The 5,450-nt window shown below is 38.2% G+C and overlaps 1 pseudogene; it reads right to left on the bottom strand.

Annotated features, from left to right (window-relative positions):
- Positions 1-3,064: 3,064 nt before the first annotated feature.
- LOC113099328 (uncharacterized) lies at positions 3,065-5,017 on the bottom strand (annotated as a pseudogene).
- Positions 5,018-5,450: the final 433 nt, after the last annotated feature.

Here is a 5,450-nt window from a genome sequence, read left to right as displayed (position 1 = left end):
TGCTGGTGATAAATGCATGAACAAATTTCTCCAAGTCTTGACTGGAAACAAAACATCTAATTCTTGCAATGTTTTTTAAATGATAGTATGCTCATTTAGTTACTGCTTTGACATGACTACTGAAACTAAGGTCTGTCTCCAGAATCACACCAAGATTCCTTAACAAGATTCCTTACCACACCAAGATTAAAGCCTATTCGGTTGTTAAGTGATGACGTAAGAAGCGCTGTTTCCGGGTCCAAGCCTCAACTCGCTTCACTTGAGAATACGACCTCAGCAGCCGTTTATGAGCACTGTTTATTCATATTGATAATTTAAGCTAAACGCTTTCAAACTTACACTACAATCTCCATGCTCACAGCGTCCCAAACACAAATAATTTATATATATATTTTTTTATATTTATATTTTCATTGTCTGGCTATCTGGGACTTCGGTATGGAGTTAAAGGTTACGATTATAATTTTTTCGCTTGTATTCTATAACATTGTGAGTTTATATTAGCATCTAACTGATAGAGCGTTTGGACACGGAAGCGCTGCTACGTGACGTCAGACTTAACAAGCGAATAGAGAATGGGCAACTATGTCATCGCGCAGTAGCGGCGGCCATCTTTTAGGACACGGCTGTGGTAACTCCAAGAGGCAGTTGGTGGCGGTAATTCTTAGTTTTCCAAACTCATGCACACAGAACTGATTGAAAACACTTCGTTGTTTAATAGATTGTGAATAGTTTGTACATAATGCCTTTTTTATTATGACATGTTGTCATTTCTTGAAGTTATGTTTGTTATATACTGTTATATTTGCACTACATTGTTACTGTGCAGGTCCTGTTATAATTACTTTTTACTTACCATATTTACTTCAACATTGCACTAAGTTCAAGTTGTTATTTATTTAACCTGTTATATTTGCACTACATTGTTACTGTGCAAGTCCTGTTATAATTATTTACTTAACATATTTACTTCAGCATTGCACTAAGTTCAAGTTGTTATTTATTTTACCTGTTATATTTGCACTACATTTTTACTGTGCAGGTCCTGTTATTTTACAGAGAAAAATAAAATAAAATAAAACAGTGAAAATATAGTGCAATCAGTTCGGACATTGCACAGTGCTCATTCAATAAATGCACAGCTAAAAAGATGCGTTTTGAGTCTAGATTTAAATGTGACTAGTGTTTTAGCACATCTGATCTCTTCTGGAAGCTGATTCCAACTGCGGCGGCATAGTAACTAAAGGCGGACTCCCCTTGTTTTGTGTGAACCCTTGGTATTTCTAACTGACTTGATCCTAGTGATCTGAGTGCTCTGTTAGGTTTATATTCAGTGAACATATCTGAAATATATTTTGGTCCTAGGTCATTTAGTGACTTATATATGAGTAAAAGTACTTTAAAATCAATCTTAAATGTAACTGGAAGCCAGTGTTAGGACCTGAGGACTGGTGTGATATGATCAGATTTTCTGGTTCTAGTCAGAATCCTGGCAGCAGCGTCCTGGATGAGCTGCAGCTGTCTAATGGTCTTTTTGGGAAGGCCAGTGAGGAGCCCATTACAATAGTCCACCCTGCTGGTGATAAATGCATGAACAAATTTCTCCAAGTCTTGACTGGAAACAAAACATCTAATTCTTGCAATGTTTTTTAAATGATAGTATGCTCATTTAGTTACTGCTTTGACATGACTACTGAAACTAAGGTCTGTCTCCAGAATCACACCAAGATTCCTTAACAAGATTCCTTACCACACCAAGATTAAAGCCTATTCGGTTGTTAAGTGATGACGTAAGAAGCGCTGTTTCCGGGTCCAAGCCTCAACTCGCTTCACTTGAGAATACGACCTCAGCAGCCGTTTATGAGCACTGTTTATTCATATTGATAATTTAAGCTAAACGCTTTCAAACTTACACTACAATCTCCATGCTCACAGCGTCCCAAACACAAATAATTTATATATTTTTTTTTTATATTTATATTTTCATTGTCTGGCTATCTGGGACTTCGGTATGGAGTTAAAGGTTACGATTATAATTTTTTCGCTTGTATTCTATAACATTGTGAGTTTATATTAGCATCTAACTGATAGAGCGTTTGGACACGGAAGCGCTGCTACGTGACGTCAGACTTAACAAGCGAATAGAGAATGGGCAACTATGTCATCGCGCAGTAGCGGCGGCCATCTTTTAGGACACGGCTGTGGTAACTCCAAGAGGCAGTTGGTGGCGGTAATTCTTAGTTTTCCAAACTCATGCACACAGAACTGATTGAAAACACTTCGTTGTTTAATAGATTGTGAATAGTTTGTACATAATGCCTTTTTTATTATGACATGTTGTCATTTCTTGAAGTTATGTTTGTTATATACTGTTATATTTGCACTACATTGTTACTGTGCAGGTCCTGTTATAATTACTTTTTTACTTACCATATTTACTTCAACATTGCACTAAGTTCAAGTTGTTATTTATTTAACCTGTTATATGTGCACTACATTGTTACTGTGCAAGTCCTGTTATAATTATTTACTTAACATATTTACTTCAGCATTGCACTAAGTTCAAGTTGTTATTTATTTTACCTGTTATATTTGCACTACATTTTTACTGTGCAGGTCCTGTTATAAGTGCCTGTTATTTATTTTACCTGTTATATTTGCACTACATTGTTACTGTGCAGGTCCTGTTATTTATTTTACCTGTTATATTTGCACTACATTATTACTGTGCAAGTCCTGTTATAATTATTTACTTAACATATTTACTTCAGCATTGCACTAAGTTCAAGTTGTTATTTATGTTACCTGTTATATTTGCACTACATTGTTACTGTGCAGGTCCTGTTATAAGTGCCTGTTATTTATTTTACCTGTTATATTTGCACTACATTGTTACTGTGCAAGTCCTGTTATAATTACTTATTTACTTACCATATTTACTTCAGCACTGCACTAACTTCATGTTATGTGACACAAATATCATTTAGTCCATCATTTATAATAATAATAGTAATAATATATTTTATTTGTGGGTGCCTTTCATAGCACTCAAGGACACCTTACAGATTAAAACAGTTAGAATACATTTCAAGGAGGCAATACAATAAAAAAAAGACAATGTAAAGAATAAGAAAAAATAAAATAGAGAAAAAAGAAGCAGTTAAACATGAAGCTGTTTGAAGGTGAAGTTATGTGGGGTAGGCTAAATAACTATATTAACTTTAATAACACATGGTTAACTTTAACACATGGTATGCAACATATGCAGTTTATAAGGTTTATGGCATGTTTTATGGTTTCATGACAACACTAGGGCACATATTAGTCAAGGCACAGCACACAGACACAATCTTGTCAAGGAAAATAATGTCCTCGTCTTCACATGGGAGCACCATGCTCACAGGTATTGTCTCATTTAGTATGGTGTACTTGTTGCGTACACATCCGATCACCCTCTCCACATGGACCCTGAGGTGAGCTATCTGCCTTGTCTCCTCGACATCTTTTGCATCCAACTGGCAGCGTCCTCTTGTGAATGCAGGGTCTTTCACTTCTGCACACATAAATCCGACGCTGTCCCTGATGTCAAATCCCTGATCTGCCAACACCAAGTCTCTGGGTAATAATTTATTTAGGAGACCACTGTTCTCAGTCACATGCTTGTCACTGACACGACCTCCCCATCCTTTGGAAATGAAAGAGATAGCTCCCTGTGGTGTAATGCCAATAAGATACTTGAGGGTGTGCCTGTGTTTGTAATGGGAAAATGCCTGTGCTCTAGCTTTCAGATTTGATGATCTCTCAATGTTAATTTCAAAGCAGTCCACAATAACTGAAACATGACTGCCAAAAGCCTCAACAAACTGATGTGGCATACTACCTTGCAAGCAATGTCGCTCAGGCCAGTGCACCAAAGGGCTAAGGTGTGTAAACATTGTAGCTATGGTGTCTCTGAACGTGGTGGAAACAGTCTTTCGGTTTATGCAGAAGATGTGTGCAATGTGCTGGATTGGCAGATTCAGCCTCAGGCACATCAGAGTTAAGACAAGCATCTGAAAAGGCGAAAGTTTTCAGACAGTCTGTGGCAGGCAAAGAAGAAGCTGCTGCAGCACGCCCATCAAAACAGCAAAACATGGAAGCCCAGTGTAGTACTTTACCTTCACATCATCATCTTTAAAGAAATGCTCATCCACCTTCTTTTGGGAGAGCTCTTTCTTCAGTATCCTGTTCTCCTTCAGCAAGCGGTTAATTTCAGCACGCCTGTGGCTACAAAAACTGCATTCCTGCTGTTCTCTGTTGGTATCCTCCTGTGACCTCTGTGCAGCTTCATCTGGAGGTGCAGCTTTATCCTCCCATGACCTCTGTGCAGCTTCATCTGGAGGTGCAGCTTCATCTGGAGGTGCAGCATCCTCCACCTGTGACCTCTGTGCAGCTTCATCTGGAGGTGCAGCATCATCCACCTTTGACCTCTGTGCAGCTTGCTGTCTCTTCGTCCTCCGGTTAAAACGCTGTGTATGTGTTGTTTTGACTTCTGTGTGGCCAAGGTGTGATGATGGTATCCAGTCAGGATGACACTCCAGCATTTCATAGGCTGGTTTGCCTGAAAAAACAAAACAGAATTTCTTAGTATGTGCTTGCAGTTGTCTGAATACCTGCTCATCCAAATAACTCCACACTCAAGTGTAAAGTTGATCGGATGAACGGTTACAGATACATAATGTAACAGTTACATACGTTATAGAGATTACATATTACAGTTTACAATGCAACATGCGTTCACCATTCTGTCGTTTTTCTAAACTGAATTAGCCTACTTCTAAAATATACCAATACACTACCGTAAATACTAATATTACTGCTACTCTATTCTTCTCCCGTAACCTCCGTGTCCTAAAATCCCACAATGCCTTACGTTACTGTGATCCGCTCACATCACGATCCCGCGCTCTATAGGCTCCATGCCAACAGGAGTGGACCTGCTGACTGGGGGTCCTGACTGAGTTGTGATGGATCCTTTGATTCCTAAAACATTTCAAGTCAATGTTGTAACTCGGCTTTAATTCACTGTATCATGTATTATAATTTTTTTTTATTTAATATATAGCCATATACAAATATAGACAAAACTAAATGAGTGTTTCATGACTTTAACAATTACCACATACTGCTTCCACTTACCTTGTTGGTCTGTATAAACAAGTTGGGCACAGCTGTTGATTTCAGTAATCTTTTTTGTTGAACTGATTTGAAGTCGTCTGGAGAAAAATGTTCACTGCACAACTTCATGTGCTTGACGAAATTAATCGGTAAATTAACATCCCCTTGAACAGCCAGCAGCCATAGATTCAGTCGCTCACGATCATTTGATGGAAAACGGTGAAAGGTAAGCCGTTCATTTTGTGGCAATGTTAAGGCACCTTTACCTTTACTCATTAGTTTTTCATGATTCG

This window comes from Carassius auratus, unplaced genomic scaffold, assembly GCF_003368295.1.
Source record: "Carassius auratus strain Wakin unplaced genomic scaffold, ASM336829v1 scaf_tig00216901, whole genome shotgun sequence".
Classification (NCBI taxonomy): domain Eukaryota; kingdom Metazoa; phylum Chordata; class Actinopteri; order Cypriniformes; family Cyprinidae; genus Carassius; species Carassius auratus.
Note: the sequence above shows the minus strand (reverse complement) of the source record. Positions and strands in the feature narration are given on the sequence as shown.